This window comes from Apis cerana, linkage group LG10 (genome assembly GCF_029169275.1).
Source record: "Apis cerana isolate GH-2021 linkage group LG10, AcerK_1.0, whole genome shotgun sequence".
Classification (NCBI taxonomy): Eukaryota; Metazoa; Arthropoda; class Insecta; order Hymenoptera; family Apidae; genus Apis; species Apis cerana.
The window spans coordinates 3,156,683-3,176,390 of record NC_083861.1 but is presented as its reverse complement, the minus strand read 5'-3'; the positions used below and the strand labels follow the sequence as shown (position 1 = coordinate 3,176,390).

The following is a 19,708-nucleotide window of genomic DNA, read 5'->3' as shown; positions in this document are numbered from 1 at the left end:
ATCGCGGCATATTATCCTCGATCCTCGAAGACGGTTGTACATACCCCTCTTTCCATCCTCTCTCTTTTTACCTGCTCTAGCGCCTGAAAGGGACTGTCAGGTAGCCGGGGCCCTTCCACTCTTCCCCAGATATTTCTGGCTGTCCCTGTTCGACGGATGGAGCCCCTCTGACGTGGCGACAGACTCGATCACGACATCGGTGATCCTTCGAATACGGAGGATACGATTTATGTTGAGGGATGGGTAGCGATGGGTGCAAGTGCGGCCTGAACAGAATTGTTTGAAAAACACTCTCATTTTCCCTTTTCTTTTCCCCTCGCAATCCGGCATCCGGTATTAATCTAGTATTAATCTGTGTCGATGATTTAAAAATGCAAATTGGAAGATTATTTAACGATATATGAGAATATAATTCGATACTTCAGGATCGAAACGAGCCGTACACCGATAACCTAATTCTTCATCCTATCGCGATACCGTATAAATTGGTCACACGTATTAACCAACGAACCGCTGAAAAGCCGGCGATCGACGCGACAGAAAAATCGTTGCCTCGAATCCAGCGGGGGCCAATTCCGCGTTCGTTCACCGGTCACTAAAAATTACAGCATCACTCCGTAAACCGTTCCAATCGATGCCGGCTGTCGCGACCGAAAATCCATTCAAATTGTACCGTCGAAGCCGCGACGAGTGTCGCCCGAACCATCAAGTTTCGACGAGTGGCAGGATGAGTCAGCTCTGATTCACCAACGCGTGCGAGGAGATGGATTCTTCGATGAGAAGTAACGGAAACAACGGAAAATCGAGCGATCGGTTCTTCACAGCGTGCCATTGTGTTTCGGTTCGTTTACGAGTGGATGAAATATTCGAAAAATTGTATCAATTCTCTCGTATCAAGAACGACGACGATATTAGAGTAATAAATTTAAAAAAAAAGAAAAGCATCTCAAAACTCTATCTATATATCATATTCTCCAAAATCTACAAACAATCTGGAAAGCTGGAACCGAATCAAAAGAGGAAGAAGCTGGAGAAAATCTCCACAATTCACGAATTCTCTTTTATCCATCCGCGTTCAAGGTTTGGGGCAGGTGCACGCGAAGAGCTTGGATCGCATCTTCCAGGACAAGCCTCGAGCGGCCTCCAGCGAGCGTGCAGAATCCTCCTCGCACTCGACACGAGCCGGTTGCACGATACGTGTGGCGTTGTGCATACGTGTGCGTGCACTTAGGCCGGCAGTGGACGCGGTTGCATTGTGGAGTAGCGGAGCGAGCGAAAGGGGGTGTGGGGGAGGAAAGAAAGCTGGACGCCGAGGCGAGGGGAAGGGAGGGGGAGGATGACGGTGCAGCGCATGCAGCGCGGCAGACAAAAAACGATGAGCCGCGGTGGGGGCCAGACGGGGGGCAAAAACACGCGACGGGCCCCAAACCCAGGCCTCTCTTGTGCCGACTCCCTTGCTACGTATATTTATATATGTATGCGCACGCGAGGCCACGGTGTGTGTAAGTGCAAGTAGATGCAGTTTGAGCAACGGTGGACAGACTGCACGCACACCGCGATAGAAACCGATTCCGGAGGGTGTCGAATGTTGTGGACCTTGACGGGGTTATACGTGGTTGTAAATATACGTATAACAAAAGTACGAATATTTTATAAACAAGTCCACAATCTTCCCCTCCCTCTCCTTTCTCTCTCTCTTCCATTTAAAACAAAAGACGGATAATTCGTCGTCATTTCGTTACGCAATACCGCGTTCCGGATTTCCGATGTTATGCAGGTGGACAACGACAGTGGCGTAATCGAGGCGTGTGTGTGCAGGTGCGACCTTTGATAGTCTTTCTCTGTATCTGCCTCGCTGGCAGACGCGTCGATGGTCGATGCACAAACGCCACGTTTCGCAGACAGAAAATATATGGCAATTAACCGGTGTAATCCGTAAATACACGGTCTGACCGGGCTACGATGGCCGCGCCGACGATAAATGGCGAGAACTTCCGCAATTTTTGCATTTCAACCGTGACGAATGTCGCGCGGCTAGACTGCAAATACGAGCGAAACGTCGATTCGAATCCACGCGTGTAATCGGCGATCGCTTCGTGCTATCGCTCTCGTTTCGAGAGCGGTTTGTGAAATATTTGTAGGGAAATTTCTGTTTTAAACCTGGGGCTGGACGAAATTTACTTTTCGTACGGTAATTCGAAAATAATAATATTTAAATAATGTTATTCGATTTATTCGTTAAACGATCGAGGTTTCATCTCTTTGGGAGAATTATTTTGGAAAAATAAGAGAATTAGAGAAGTGATTGTCCGAGGAAATAAATTTTTCATCGCAATAACCTCAACTTACCACCCGACTGATAAATTACTACTATACTATAATTAAAACTCCATATCCCGCCAACTAAATACACGAAGATCGTCGCCGTGAATTTCCCTAGCTAGGAATTAACCGCAAATCAGATTTGAAAACTTTTCACCGGCGGTAATTCGGAACTTTTAAAAGGTTACTTTGAAACTGGTCGAAAAACCAATTAAAATGCAAATACACCGGTGTACACACGGAACGCGGGAATCCAAAACCGTTCCTGTTCACGAATGACACGATATATTCTCCCTCTCTCTCTCTCATTCTCGAAAGAAAAAAAAAACTCCAAAGAAACACACTGTTAAAGCATTAACATCCCTTCGCTCCATAAATCACGGCTCCATTCCCCCCTTTGGCAATTAGTATTTCCACGTTGGTCTTACGTGGAACCAACTTTGAATTTTACGCAACGAAAACAATTAACGGATCACCATTAATGTCCACCTTCCTTCTCTCCCCTCCCCCTCCCCCTCATAACTCGGTGTAGCATAATGGCGCAACGATGATCGACAGACCGGCGGCCATTGCTTGCCGCGAACTTTCCTAGGAAAGAGAAATTAATTTTCCCCGGGGGGTGCGCGCGGGGCTACAAGCTTCTTTATAAATTATTAAAACTTTCGCGCCGGGCTTCTCTCCACCACGTCGAGGTTATGTATATCCGCCTTTGTCGGTAAGGCTCTCATGAATATGTACCCGAGAGCTCTCTGTAACTGGGTGTCGGCAGTTTTTCTTTTCGAGCTGGGCGGCCAACTTTGTTAATCCGCGATACGGAAACCGTTTTGCATTTTGATATCGCGAACAGGTACACTTGCTCCTTGTCACGGTGGATGAACGGAGGTGGAACGGGAGGGAAGGTTGAGGTTAGGTTTCTTCCCGTTTGAGGCTCGTTTCGTCAAGCTATAAGTAATTGTGTATAATATAACAGTAGAGATCCATTTGTTATCGAAAATGTTCGTAAATGTTTAGAATAATTCCCAGAAAAGAGAACGAATACTCTAAATGAAATCGTATAATTATTTTCCAATTCTTTTGTATTGTTTTGAAATTCTTAAGATAGATAGTAGAATGTGATATTTTTATTAATAACGCATATAAATATCCTATTATAAAATTGATATCTCCATTTAAATTACATACACACGTCGTATCTTGCTTTAAAATTCAAATATCCAAAATATAGCGATTGAATTTCCATTAATTATACAAGATTGATTTACTCACACAATTATCACTGGTCAAAATTGCATATATATGTATATCTAGCCATGGAACGTTGCACGTGTCGCGTGTTTTTCCCCTCGCGTATATAACCACAAATATTACACTGTTTAGAACCACCGAACCAGATAATTCTCATTAATTACACAAGTGAGCACAATAAACTTTATCGACACCTCGCTTACCACGTTTGAAGCTATGAGCTCATTGAAGCAACAACGAGAATCTTTCTGTTGATATCCCCTGTGTTTTGAAAAACTTTTCGGTTTATGTATGTAATGTTTCTCCATTTCTCCTCGTGCCTCTGTTATCATCATAATAAACGGTTATGTCTTTGTTTTATGTTTAAAATGATAAATATTATTATCATAAGCGAGTTGGACTTGCCTTTCATTGAATATCGAAGATTTCATAAAATCGAATTCGCAATATTTAAAATTTAATTTAAAGCTACTTAATATTTCATCCTTCCTCTCTGAAAATAAAACATTTGAAATTTGAAAATTGTTCAAGTATTCGCTCGTTATTTCGTTTTTGTTTCCATAAAAACATAGCTCTAAAAAGTATATAACGAATCGACGATTACATAAGCTAATTGCAGATGAATGAATTACAGGTCACATGCACGAAAAGGAAAAGTGTGCGACTAGTGAAAGTATACACGAATATTATCATGGGAGGGATTTATCTTAACCTAAAAATCCTAATTTTAACAAAACTTTACGTACGTATAATTCCCCTCTCAAAGTTTCAACGTTATTTTATTATCTAGATACAAAAAAAAAAATATTTAATAAATATTTATAAATATCGATACTTTTACCTCGCGGTATCGCTGTCCAACGCGCATATTTTCATTGTTAATAGTTTTATTTGGAGCGTTTAAACATTACTTTCGTGATCCATTGTACGCATAACACATACGGGTCGACCGATGTCATCGACAGATGGTCCCGCATATACGGGTAATAAGACATTGAAATATATTTTCAACCATGGGTGAGCAATATCGATCGCGATGCGAATGTTTAACTATAAGTCGAGTAAGGGATCGGCTGGGCGATCTTATTCCCAGGACTGGGCAGGAAGGGGGAAGGAAAAAGGGGATCATTCGTAAAAATTACAAATCCGCCTGTCCACGTAGGACCTCGTAAATCCATTTAATCTCGGCGGAGATTTTTGATGGATCGTTCTTGATCCATTACCATTTTGCCAACGTTCCATGGTATTATGGGAAATATCTCATTTTTTTTCATATATTTTTTCGAAAGCGAAGAAGTCAATAATATTTTTAAATGTAAAAAATTTGAAGAAAACTTGAATCGCTTTTCCAAATACACAGATATATCTCCCGAATCTCTAAAATTTAAACGAAAATATGAGATCATTAATATACGTATATTAAATTAAATTGCAATTATAACGCGGTATATATTCCTCTCACGAGTCTCGTGCACCAAAAATACTTTTCATCAAGGTATAAAAATCCCAAAAATTGGTATGACAAAGTATCACGTCGATGTTCAGACCGGATGTTCACCAGACGGAAAGAATATCGCACATTCTCAGAGGGGTCGAGGCTGGTTCAAAGGAACGAATACCAGTGGCGAGTATCTTTTCGGCATTTTTCTTCGATTTTTCCCGACATAATCGGTCGAGGAGGGTTCGTGGACGGATCGAGAGGCGAAATCCGGTTTCCATCTCAACTCGATTCGTCTCTGCCCTTCTCGTCCCACTGGCCAACGACGAAACCTGGGTCGAACACGTGTCTCGCTCGCTCATAGACATGAAAACTTTACGATTTTTCGTATAGTATAGGTAAAATCGTATCACGTTTTCATGTTACAACATCGAAATTCAATTCTGTCTCGCGTTATTCTTGCATTATCTGCATCGTGGAGCTACGGAATTGATCGAGAGAAAAACTTGCGAAATGATATAATCTACGTAAACGCATTGCTTCTTGCGTCCAAATTAAATATAATTCAATCTATATGAAAGAATTATACAATATAAAAGATAGTTTCGATGTCAATTAAAAATTTTAATTCATATTTATTTCATCGCCGTGTTTGTTTCAGATATATATATTTTATTATTCTGCTTGTAACAAATTTAATGCGTGTCTTTTTATTTAAAATTTCTTACTAATTCCAAACTTGCAAACTTTTGTACGATAATGAATCAACATTAAAGAATCTAAAACAAAAGAAAAATTACTCAAGAGTTCGAAAACATAGATTGTCACATTAATCTCGATACTTTTAATCTAGAATTTCGCTGCATCACAAAGACTTCCGTATATCCCTGAAGGAAATCTGCGAAACAAGAAACTGCAACATCTACTTTTTCCAGGTTTTATCTTTTCCGATCAGAAGCAGAGTTCCGGAAAGACTTTCGAAACGACAAGAGGATAGAGAACGACGCGTAAAAATCCTAATATGATGTGGCTAATTAAAATTGCCACGTCGAGCAGACGATGTTATCGTTGAAAAGTTGTTCTGCTTTCTAAGCCTGCCTGGAAACGAGGCCATGCACCCGCGTGTGTTTAACGCCTTGCCCGTTTTTCTTTTTTTTTTTTTCCTTCATTTTTCAACACCGAAACAAAAATTTCCCAAGATTACCGTAACATTTCGAATAAAACCGTTGAAAGATTATTAATTCTTCTTCACAAGATTGATTATCGTGATTAAACAAAACCAAAAACACCACCAATTAAAAAGACCACGATCTTAGATCTTAAGAAATCAACAATCGAGAAATTTCACGAGATAGAAAATTACAAAACGGCAGATCTTCTCTAAAACTCACGCGAGACAGGGAGAGGCGTGGCGTGCATCCGTTTTCGACGGTATGTCGCTGCACACGGGCGCATTCATTTCGCTACGTGACGATGCAGAAAGTGGGAAGAGAAGGAAGGCCTCGTTCTTATCTAAGCCTTTCTCGCGCCGTTTCTCCTATCTGGGTCACAGGACAAAGAGCACGCCCGGAGCTGGCTGCCTAGACGTCGTAGGAGAGTGGATCGTGCTCCAGGGCGAAATGGGAAAGGAGGAGAGCGGAGCGAGGTCGAGTACCGAGAAAGAGAGACGCGATTCTTGGTAGATCTTCCTTCCTTACGGTAGAGAAGAGACTTTCGCTAAGGCTTTTTCCACGCGCGCAAAAAACACGCTTGCAACGCGTGTTTCCAGGAAATTAACGCCGCTATTTACGAGAGGGGATGGGATAGAAATAAATAATCCGTGAGATGGAGCACAGTGGGATCGTTGTTGCAACAGTATTTCCTGAGAAACTGCGCTAGATGGCGCTGTGCTGTTACGCGGATTATGTAAAATGCCGAGTTGGTTACTATTTTTAAGAAATTTGATAGAGCACGACGGAAATAAATAATATCCAGAAATCGGAAACGGCAAACTCATTTCTCTGTTAAAAGATCGCGTTAGAGGATATGGCATTGCGAATATGCGTGGAACGTGCATAGTGTTGATTTTTAAAGGAATTTTCCTCAATTATACGTATATATTTTATACTTTATATTTTATATCTCAAGTTAAACATCCATTTACGAAAAAGGTTACTTCACCTAAAACTTAGAAATTAGAACATAAATACACCTAAGATGTTCGTCACAAGCCTATCCCTGGCTGATCAACCTCCTAAATCTTTAAACGCCTCCCTATAGTTTTAATGTGAACTCCCATCAAACCTAACATCCCCTCTTCTAAGTTTCACCATACACACTACTCGCTCGAGTCGCGCGATTAAAATTTCACGGGGATTATCAACTCGTAAATTACTCCTCCCCCTCGCCGCCAATAATCTCCAACTGTCCCCAAAGACACCTGTGCAACATGAAATAAAAAAAAAAAAAAGAAGCGGGGAAGAGGCCGAGAAAAATGTCTCGACCTAATGCTCCATCTTGTCACGGGCAATCGGGGACGTGTCATCTGGAAACGAGGGGAGGACCGAGTGGATCCTCGAAAACCTTCACGTTCGCGAGATAAGCCTGCTATAGATATATCTCGAGGAGCACGCAGGAACGCGGGGTTCCGGCCGAAATACCAGCCCCGTGCACATCCTATCCCGTGGCCCATAAACACGGGTCTCGCCAACAATGCACGCGCGCTTAGTTTACTCTCCTCTCTTTCTTCTCTAGTTTCTGCCGGATGACAAAGGCGGAACGGAATTACGATCGACGCTAAAACGCGGATCGCGCAGTAAAGATGACAAGGGTCGAGATAAGAAGCGAAATGTCAAGCCGAGCTTCACGCGCTACGCGAGTTTTAAGCCGCGATCGCGACTAAGATTGAGATCGTTATGTTGTAACGAATATCGTACGAGTACAAACGGTGGATGGAAGGTGTAACGAATGATATAAAAGTCTTATCGTTTCGACGAGAAAGGATGAATATCCGACATATTTAAGTAAGCAACGAAAGTTATGAAGCATTATTATCGAGTTACATCTGTCAAATTCTCGAATCGTAAACGAATAAATAAATTCGTTCAAGAAAAATAATCCATCGAATTCTGAATAGTTTCCAGAAATCTATACCGTTGTTTTAAGATCCAAATCAATCTTATGTAATTGAAAAATTAAGAGATAAGCAGGTAACGATTATGGAAAATCTTATGGCAAAACGCGAGAAATCGTTAATCTTTATTCCCCTTTATTCTTTAACAATCAGAATAATATATTCACGATGCAACGTTCTACTTGTGCAACAACGTGGGCAGAGTCGATGACAACCACGATACGTGGTTCCAGTGATCATAATTCGTTGCTGCCTTCCTGCGCACGATTTCGCGGTGCAACGTTCGCAGTACGAATGAACGGATATCGCAGAGACATCAGGCCAATTTATCTGGAGTCCGATCTCGAGCGTAGGATGTGCTCTTTTCGAGATTGGAACTCTGGATGCTCGTTAATGATATGGAATAGTGAATTTCGAGAAGAGTGTTTGTCGGTTCATGATAATAATGGGATTGTTGGAGGTTGAACAAAAGGTACGGGCACGAAATAAAGGCTCGAAGTCGCTTTTTAAGAATGAGTTGTTTTCGCGGTGTGATTTTCCAGAATATTCAAAACGCGTATGAAGTTTGTTTGGAGAAGTAACAGACGTAATATAAGTTGCAGTTCGCGATAATAATAATATAATAAGAGTGATTCAGAGGAATTTTCAGAACAAGTTTATTATAAGTAAGGAGGACGAGAATTACTAGAGATTATAATCTACAATTCTCGTAGAGTTACTTACGTTTCGTGTTGGAAATTTATAAGGACAGAACTCGTTACGTGTACCGATAATCTTCCATCTTCCTGATACTTCTTACCTTTAAATTGCAAACGAGAGCGAAATAATAAATTTTACACAGTCGATAAATATTCTCTTATGGGGGCACAAGATGACACGATGGATAGGATTGGAACAACTTATACAATAAAATAAAAATATTCTGAACAAGATATGAAAGCGTTTCGTTTAAGATATAGGAGAACAGCATAATTTTATTCTCGAAACAAGTTATAAAATAATCAGATTTAAAGAAACTGGATAGAAACGGTATTTTGAAAATCTTATACCTTTACTTTTTTCAAAATCTACTACTTACAAGAAAATTAATATCCTTAATAATATAAGAATCGAAGATTTCACAACAATAATTAAAAAATTCAATTCCATGGACACGAGTCAAAAACAAAATACACTTTGCGTGTATTCTCTTGAGAATGGATAATTAATTAAAAATACCAAAAGACCAATGAAACGTGCGAATCGTGGACGAATCAAAAGAGAAAATGGAGGAATCCACGGGAAGATTCGCTTGTCTAATTGATGCCTAGTCCCGTTAACCGGTCGAGGCGAAGGAAGAGAGGCTGAAAAGCGGAGAAAATAGAAGACGAAGAGGATGCTCCACGCGTCGTTGATTTCGAGGTTAACCTTTCGGCCTGCACGAGATCTAACGGACCAAGGACGATTTTCCGTCTCGCTTGTTACCGATTCTGGAATTTCTGGACTTCAGAATCATCGTCGATTCGTGAGAAATGTGCAGAAAAAATGAAATCCCTTTTTCATTCGTTTCGTAATATTTTTGCTAATCGTGCTAATTCAATAACAATATTTAATATAACGACTTGTAATAAATCATCCTGATGTAAAATATACACGCATCATTACCCTTGATAGAGAAATGTGAAATTAGAGAAGAAGAATAATAATTAAAAAAGGGAATAATCCATCAAAAGACAGCCACAACGAAAAGAAATCGTGGCAAGATTGATAACTTCTTATACATCAAATACTTAACGACATATTTTTTGGACCACGAAATCTCTTCGTCTTCTTCGTGAACAGAAAAGAAAAAGACAAGTCTCCAAGGAATCGACGGTTCGCTTTCTCTCACTTCTCCGGATATTTCAACTCGTCCTTCCATTAAAAGATCCTTCGTGAAAAATCAAAACCCGATATCGCGATCATCCCTAGCCAAACGAATCGTGACACGTAGCTCGGTAATTCGAGGAAGGAAGGAAGGAAGGAATCGTGTCGCGATTCCGTCGTTTCCTCGTTAATACATAGACGAGATGGTGGTGCATTGACGAGAATGATGAAAAGGAGGGACGAGGAGAGGCAAGGATAAGCGTGGCGAGGTAAGGCAAGATGAAAATCGTGTGGTGTGCACGATCCAAAGGGAGGGAGCACACGTCGGTATATAGAGAGGCTGGACGAGATTCTCTCTCTCTTCTTCCTCTATTGTCCTCTGGTTGCACGGGGCTCCTCGTTAGGGGATCCTTAACGATCGCTCTTCACCGAGAGACGGCTCCGTAGTTGTCGTCGAAATCGTCGTATCGTCGATCTTAACGAGACTCCTAGTTTATCTGGCAGCCAGGGCACAAGGAACGAGTTTGCCACCATCTCGTTTTATCGCCGCGAGGGGAGGGCAAGGAGGTGAAGTTTGAGGAGCGTGCCTTCTGTCCAGTGGCGCGACGCGACACGCGGTTACAGATGAGACGACGAATGATCGATACTCTTTTTTTCAAAAGGAGAGAAACAGTTCGAATACGGATTCGCTTCTGAAGATTTTACCGGCGCGGTTACGCGAAGGATATTGAATCTGTCTCGATATATTTACACGTGTCGTTATTACACATTGGAGCACATGTGTCTGGGATAGACACACTCGAGGCTTCTTTTTTTGTAACTGTAAATATTTACAATTTGAGTAATTCCGGCGACAAGATTTTTATTTTTAATCCGTGAGTAATTCCGTATCGTCGCGTTCTCTCGACAATCTTATCCTGAAACAATGGATACACGATATATTATTAAATTGGATCGAATTATTGTCAGACGTTCAATGTCCACTTGCAGATAATATTTTCGATCTTACCTCGAATCCGCGCATTTAAGAGATAGAAACGAAATATCGCGTCCCAACAATGGCAGAGCTCGAGAATCCCAAGGCTTCGTGTTCGAAAAATAGAAGAAGAGTGTATCGCGATTTAAAAATAGGTCCTCGCGGACAATGCAGAGTCGCATTCTGCAACGTAATTATCTATTTATTAAGTGCGTCACCGGTGTTGGACGAGGCGCGGAGAACAAAGAGAAGGAAACGAGACGGGGTAACAATGGGTAACGATAAGCATCTAGATGCAACCGAGCGTGCAGAATGCGGCGTGGATCACCGTATGACCCGGTGGTTGCTGTCATTTCGTCCATGTCGTACGTCATCCACGTTCTCCACGGACGTCTCGACGCCGACTGTCGATGAGCGTGCAAGATCCCTTCGACATCGATCGAGATATCGAGCGAATGCCTCTCCCTTTTCGCAGACATAAGTCAGCCCCTTTGTGCCCATGGGATGGGGTCGTGATGAAAATGGGTTTCTTATTTACTTTTTCTTCGTTGTAATTGTTATAACACGTATAACAGGAGAGCATGTAAAAGTTCGCACATTTATCTTGCAAGGAATAAATTCTGGAGTTTGGTGAAAGTTTCTGAGCGTAACGAGTTATGCGTTTTTATATGTAGTCTTAATCGTGCATACGTGTATTTTACAGACTGGGCCCCAACTTTATGGATCTATCAATTTTAAATTAATAGAATTAACATTTGAAAATTATTGTGCATATTTAAAAGGTAATAGTTGTTGAAATGTTTAACTTTAATAAATATTATAAATCCATTTAGTTGTCTTTAATCATAAAAAGAAACAATTATTCAATATCTATTAATTATCATGGTGTAAGTTTTATACCGTTATAAATTTTGTCTATGTTCGTCGGTTTGATCCTATTTGAAGAGTCTTTTTTGTTTCTTTGAAAATGATAAGGATTATTTTTCTTCCATAGTTTGCAATAAATATTATCCAGCCACTATTCTTCTAAAGTTTCGTAAGATTTTACTATCTGAGCATATGGTGGATTCCAAAGTATATCGTTTTATTACGAATCTGTTTCGTAAACTTCTTTAATATCACATATTATAGTTTTCCTTCTGTTTCGAGGCAAATCACGTGTGTGAAATCGTACAAGTTTTCATAGAAATTTTTATAGAATTTTGTCATATGAGATTGATATTATTTCCGGAACGGACACGTAGTTAAAATTTTTTTAATATCCTAGAAACGTGAATGATTGATTGTTCGAAACTCTTTATTAAAATATTTTTCAAACAAAATTAAGGAAAATAAAGTTAATACACTTCTCATTCCATCTTTTCATTCCTCTTCAGTATTATCTTGCCTTGTAAAATTCATAATTAATGAATTATAATTACAATTCAAAAAAAATAATTTGTAATAATTTCAATAATTTATCTTTAAACACCCTGAATTTAATATTCCTAAATGTAAAATTTCCCAAAACGATGTTCCCAAAAAGAAGAAAACATTTGTAGCATTCTATTCAAATCTATTCTGTAATCAGAATCAAGACAATCCAAATTTTTGGAATATAAAACACATTGTAAAAATTATTAACATACCAACCATTTAACCATTTCCACCCATTACGATATCAATTTTTCTATTCAAACGTTTCAAAAAAAAACACCAACTTCCACCACTGTGAGAAACAAAAACTGGAAGAAACATCGTGGAAAAACAACAACCATCAATCTCCTCGTGGAAAACTTCTATTCTCCGAGATGTACCTTAACAGTTACGTATCGTCTCACAAATATGGGATTACAGTTTCATAGCTTCTCACCTCATCCCCTCCTCCCTCCCTCCCAAAAAGGCACGGGTCGCCAGGGAGACCTGTCAGAGCGAGGGTAACGAGAAGCACGTGGAAAGGAGGGAGCCAGAGGGGTACTCCATAGCTCAAAGCATGCCCGTAAGAAAAATCCAACGCCCACACAACCTATCCGGCACGTGTGGGTGGGCATTCTGTGCGTGCACGAAACGGCAGAGTAAAAAAAAAAAAGATAGGTCGTCCACGGGTGACGTACTGTTGAATCGTGTCTGGAAGAATGGAACAGGTTAGATGAAGAGCAATTGGGAGAGAAGACGCGGAGAGAGGAAGAGGAAGAGGAAGAGAAGAAGAAGAAGAAGAAGAAGCAGAAGAAGAAGAAGAAGAAGGTGGTACCATCAGGTTGAGAGGATCGAGGCTGGCCAAGGCCAGAACGTCGTGGAGCCGGATTATTTTTAGCGCTTCCTACTATTGTGCAAAGCACAAGTCTGTCAAGTGTCTAGGCAGGCCGCCTCAACGAAACGATCCACGCTCCCTGAGACTCCCTGTTGTCTGTTGCTGAACGCTAATTCCTTTCGTTCTTTATGCTCCATGTGTAGGTATAGATTGTGCGCGTACACGCGCGTTGAATCATTTTCGTGAGCACTTTGATTGATCGAATTAAGATTCGAGTAAGAATGAAAAATTAATTCTTTTATTTTCCGGTTAATATGATGAAGATTATATGGAGCTTTGAACTTTTTGACGGTCACTCGAATTCGATGATCAGGTACAGGTATCTAAAAATGGAAGTAGAGGAGTTAAAAAAAAGAAAATACATAAGCACTGTCGAAGATTTGTAAATGCTAGTACAATAAAAGTGTTTTAAATTTGACCCAATATTGGTTGCATTACTTACATATCTGAAGAAGATCTTCAAAAGAATAATTTAATACCACAACAAAGAGGAAGCTACAGAGATCTTTCCAAATTCCTCGTAATTCCTTTCAAAAGCTTGCAAAAAATACCTCCAATAGAACCAATCGATCCCAGATTTCCTTAACGCATCCCAAGAGGCAAGTTTCATCCGCTCGACAAACACGAATTTGTCCTTACAAGGTACCGCAGTCGCGATTAGACGATTTACTTAAAACCTCTTCTCTCTCTCTCTCTCTCTCTCCTCCCTCGCTCTCTCTCTCCTATCTCTATCCGCAACTAGGCTAAGGCCATGCGTCCTGGAATCCAAATGTATCTTTAGAAAAGACGTTCCTCCTTCTCCTCCTCTTCTTCTTCTTCTTCTTCTTCTTCCTCTTCTTCTTTTTCTGCTCACGTACACGTCGATTGTGTTCCATTTAACGAGGCCTCATTTGTCTCTCTCGCTTGTTCTCGATCCTCTCTCGTTCGGATCGTGGTCGAATCCCAGGCGCCGTGACTTCGTGGCCTTCCGCCTCCCAATCGGTCGCGCGATTAACTTCACGTGCCTTCCACGTGAGTTTTTCCAAACGAGCTTCCAAATAGGCCGCGAGACATGCATTTGCGCATATTTATGAGTCATAGTCATAGATCGAATCATTGCGTGTAATCGACAAACGCTTTCTGACATAACTATTGAGAATCGAGACTGGGAACGTTGATTATAAATTGGATGATTGATTATACAAGGAAGAACGATTTATGTATTTCTTGCGATTATAGAATACATGCAGAGGTAAGATTATTTTTTTTTTTTGTATAAATATTCTTCGTTTTGGAATGTGTTAATGATTCATGAATAATAACGTTTTTACCGAGGACTGTAATATCCAACGTTGATACGCGGATATTTTGATCCGATCTGATATTACTTATTTGAATTTTATCATGATGATTAATATATATGGAAATTAAAGATGAATTAACGATGAGAATAGAACGATACGTCGGTAATTATTTTCTATATAAAATTGTACAATTTCAATTTTATATTCGTATTATCTTGATGCGATTATCGAAGATAAGAAAGAAAGAAGGTGAAAGAAGATCTTTTTTTGTCCGAGATAATTCCACAATCTTATATATCAGATATAAATAGATACACAAAGAATGACAATTAAAAAAGAGAAATGGATACATGTTGTTCCAAATTAATTAATTTTATTCTCTTCTAAATATTATACCAAGGAATAACGTATATTGTTTCAATGTTCTAAATTCCAAATATTCGTAAAAATCAGAAAATTATTACGTAAACATTTCTCTGATTCATTATCTAACACTTTTCTGACCCAATTCCTCTTCAACGACAATCAGAATAACACCGAACAAATTCAAATCTAAAATTTGGCTCGGTTCCAAACTTACTCAAAGATACCTCATAAAATTACCAACCACTTAATCTTCTCAATCATCACAACCCCACATTTTGAATCTCTGAGCCTTCCTTCCCCAACGAACTCCCCAACTTCCTCATAACAAGCATCATTGTAACCGAGAAGATTTACAAGAAGAATCATTCGCGCATCGCTTATCACGAGACGAAACCTTGAGACACTTACTCTCTTAAATACGACGTGTATCCATTCCAAGGACAATGCAATTGAATTGAATTATTTTCTCTTGCGAGGCACAAAATTCAAAACTGCATCATCATAACGTTCCAAAACTTAATAGTAGCCCGTCAACACCCTCAAAAATTAATTTAAATTTATTTACAAATCCTCGATTAATTTATATTCTTCCACAACGAATTATCCGAATATTTATTCCTAAGATTACAAAATTTCGTCTCCTCTCTGTCCCACCCCTAGACGGTACACGAGCACCAGAGCGAGAGGTCGAGAGGTGCGCGTGCAATTGCTACAATGAGTACACGCGAATGAGAGAGCGCGACAGAGTGGAGATGCAGGAGGAGGGACAGAGAGGGGAGGGGGGGAGAAGCGGAGCCAGACACGGAGACGCGTGTTTCGAGCTCCTCCGTGCCAAGAGGAACGTCTGTCTGGCCGAGGAGAAGGCGTTCTTCGTGTGTTTGTTTGAGAATGCGGTAGATGCAATCGAGGTTTACGTAATGGCGACGTGACGGCCGAGGATGAGAGACGTAATAACGGGGAGGCCCAATGACCCGGTTCCACGGCCGCTCGACGAAAACACGCAGGGAGGAGAAGTTGAATTCAATTTCCCAAAATCAATAGGGGCGGCGAGTGAGCACCGTGGCCAATGTGGCTCTCACGCCTACGAGCAAAAACAAGGGGAGAGTTGGAAGTGCGCGTGAGAGAGAAAGAGAGAGGAAGATGAAGCGGTCGGATGATATATTGGATCGTGGAATCTGCCCTCCTCCGGTCGCGGTGTTGGAACCGTTGTTTCGATAACCCCCGTGCAAGTGGTGGGGGGGAAAAAAAAAGAGATGATTAAAGTTGATTTTTCCGAGTATGGGGTCGCGGTTTCACGGATTATAGTTAAAGAGTTTGAGGAGGGTCGATGAAAGAGAATTGGTGAATTTTAGCCCGGCTTTTAATCCTCTGATCTTGCATAGAGATTTAAATTTGGAAATGTGGATCGGTCTTTTATTTCAATAACGATTTCTTTTATTAAAAATCGAATCGAAAATAAATATATTGTTTAATCAGTTTAGCTAATCCTAAACAACGTGAAATTTCATTTTCGATAAGTTTTAAAATATTCGTGCTTGCTAAAAATTCGTGAAACAAGCGAATTACGTAAAATGGCGAGTCTCCACCAGTACTTCGAAACTGATTACAATTTCCAGGAACGTCCTCGAGACACGAGGAAACGAGTATGGAACGTCGCTATGGCCCACGCGTGACTGCGTATAACGTTATCGTGCTAAGTGTTACATGTTAACCCGGTGTTAAGAAGCGCGATTTTAAACGAAGCGAGCCCGGATATGCTGTTATTAGACCAGTTTTACATAAAGTTACCATGTCGATGGAGGATCAGAGATGATAACTCATGATTCATCACCAAAGGCGATCGATGCGAATCCTGCGATCCAACTTTACATTCGTGATTGTTGTTCGCGAAACGATCGATCTTGAATATTTTAAAGAATAATTCAGATATTGGACGATTCGGGATGAAACATATTTCGTGTTTACTTCAGTATTATTTCAAATTATAATAATAAAATTTTATAATAAAATTCTTTAATGATCAATCGATATATAAAAATCAATTTCCCCGATGATTTCTAGAAAATTTCTAAAACGGAAATATAAACTTTAATAAATACCAAGAATTGTCACGTGTAAAAAAATATTCTATGTGTCTGATTGAATAATAAACAAGAAGGAAAAAAGTAGTTAGAAATAGTGAAAACTACTTTCCTCTTATTATCCAACTTACCTATAATACCAATGTGTATTAATATTCACAACCAGAGATGCATTTCCATACAAGCGTCGAAAAGAAGGGGACAACGATACGTCCAAGTATTTCCAAGCATTCGATTTCGAAACAGAGCACATCTCTATTGACGAATATACCAACCAGAGTTACATTCCGATAAGGAAAGGGAATAACAATATGTCAAATATTTATTAAGCACGTGATTTCGTGATCATTTCTAGCGACAAACACGAGGAATCATCGACGAGGAACGTGGCCCACGAGTACATACGCGATAAGTACGAAATAATTGTGTCGTTTTCGCATTGTTTGGTCCACCACGTGGCCGTTTCGTGACGGCCATTCACGAGTACACGATATTATTCACGAGGCGTTTAGAATTGAATGCCTGCGAAGAACTTAAAAGGGGGCCGAGAGGGGAGGGCAACGTCGATGTAATGCAATGCAATTGGCCTTGCGAGGTGAACGTACTCACGGATGATTCGAGGCATATACTGCACAACCGATGCACCGGTACAGGACGAAATCGTGCTGTTCGAGGTCTTCGATCTCTTGCGTCTCTTTGTAAACGACGCATTAACTTGCGTCGTAATATCGATACAGCGAATGTATTCGTAAATCGTGAAAGATTTCTGTTTTGCTCGTGCTGCCGTTTCGATTAATTTTAAACGTGTAATTTAAAAAGAATTTAAAAAGAAAAAAAATTCTGAAAATAATTTTACGATAATTTCATGGAATTTTTTATGCTCCATTTGCGTAGTTACAACTAGAACTACGGATATTTACATTTCACATTGAACTTAAATTTTAATGTGCACTTTGTTTTGCATATTTTGCGCCTTTTTAACATTTTATGTATTAAATTATTATAAATTCATATATTCCCGCTATCTAACTATGTCCATCAAAATACATACAAAATCAAAATTATGATGATTTATTTGTTTGATATTGTTCTTTCAAAATTGTCAAATTAGTATTGAACTAAAAATTTATATTTGCATAAAAATATGGTTTCTATTAGCATAAGCGTGCACAATGTCTAACTACGACGCATACTAGATAAATTTTATCAATCTCTTTGTCATTTGCAGACACTATCGCGAGTACTGTCATAAAAATATTCTCACAAGTCGAGACAGAACCTGTGCAACCTCTGCTAAAACCACTTTAGTCTGAGGAGTTTCGACATCATTGCGAGACTTCTAGCCAAAGTAATAACATACCTTTATATCTAACATAAAATGAGCAAAAAAAAAAAAGAAATATAAAAAAAATTAGAAAAAAATTAATCTTCAACTTGTATAATAACATTTTTCTAAACATCCTATGCATATTCATAAGATAATGCCATTTCCACGAGATCAAAGGTGCCTTCGATTCCCTTAGGGCAATCGACTGGCCAAGCAAGAAAATTATTCCTGCATCATTATTCACATCTCGATTTTAATCAGCTTGCAATTTTATTACATCATCGAATAAAACATCGAATGAATGTAAAAAATAGAATATTATAATTGGTCGACATTTTCTCTCTTCGCTGCGATATAAAACGTTGCGAAATCGTTAAGATTCATTTGGTTAAACCTATTCACCCATCGTAGTCGTAAAGAAAAATATATATATATATATCTAACAATGCAAGTTTCCTTGATAGGAGAACGATGAGGAATTAAAAGATCCGCGAAACGGTAATCTGAACGATAGGGACTGTCTGCACGCTTATGATTCTCTATTGTGTTGCAACACGCCCAACGAACGAGAGATCCGGCTTCGAATCTCTAGCTTCGTGTCTTGCGTCGGTGATGGTTAACCAGTCGTCGCGATCTGGTCTTTAGAAGTTGTTAATGAGCGACAATATATTATAGAACAGTGTTTCCCAACTTCTCCTCTGAGACACTGGATACCTTCTTCCTTGCGAAATGCATTTTTAACGGAGTAAATTTTGCTTCTACCAGTATCATCGATCTTCTTAATATTTTATTTTTGGGAATGCATAGATTATAATCTTTAATTTCCTTCAGCAATTTTCTACAAGAATAATCGTTGGGATGATGGTTTCTTTGAACGATCCTTTTTATGATCCGAATATCACGCATTTAGAATGTATTATGATTAGGAAGAAAAGTTTCTTGGATGATTTAATGTATATTTATAACATTAACACGAGCTACACCCACGGGGGGGTGGAGTTTGACCTATAGCGATGCAATCTTCCCTAGTTTTATCGCCACTCGACTCCTACGTGTTCTCTTTATTGCTAGCTGATTATCTGGACTCCGTTGCACAATAATTTGCCTATTAATAATATTAGTAGAATCTTGTTGCAATGCAAATAAATGCATATAATTTAATACATTTTTATAAGTGAAATGAATTTTCACGTCACTAAGACGGAAAATATTAGACATTAATACTAAAGGTATATAATATATCCTTGTATGATATAATATTTATACAATGTGGTTTTAATATAACACGATTTGTAGCAATCCATTTATAATGCAGTATAATGCATACGTGGTATATGCATGTTATACAACGCGATTTCGATGTAAATTTCAATAATCCTTTTTTGTTTTTTTTAACAACTTATGTTATATCATCCTATAACAA

General features: G+C 39.4%; 1 protein-coding gene and 1 long non-coding RNA gene across 3 annotated transcripts in view; both read right to left on the bottom strand.

Annotated features, from left to right (window-relative positions):
* The window catches only part of LOC114577608 (serine-rich adhesin for platelets-like), a 169,760-nt gene that overhangs the window by 118,381 nt on the left and 31,671 nt on the right, over positions 1 to 19,708 (bottom strand). The window lies entirely within an intron of this gene.
* Positions 9,211 to 19,570, bottom strand: LOC133666824 (uncharacterized). 2 transcript variants are annotated; one of them, XR_009831524.1, is made up of 3 exons: positions 13,671 to 19,570; positions 12,571 to 13,551; positions 9,211 to 12,498 (listed from the first exon to the last, which is right to left on the bottom strand). It is a non-coding gene; the product is annotated as an uncharacterized LOC133666824 (long non-coding RNA). The 2 variants fall into 2 exon arrangements; XR_009831523.1 differs by having other exon boundaries at positions 9,211 to 13,044; positions 13,169 to 13,551; positions 13,671 to 19,557.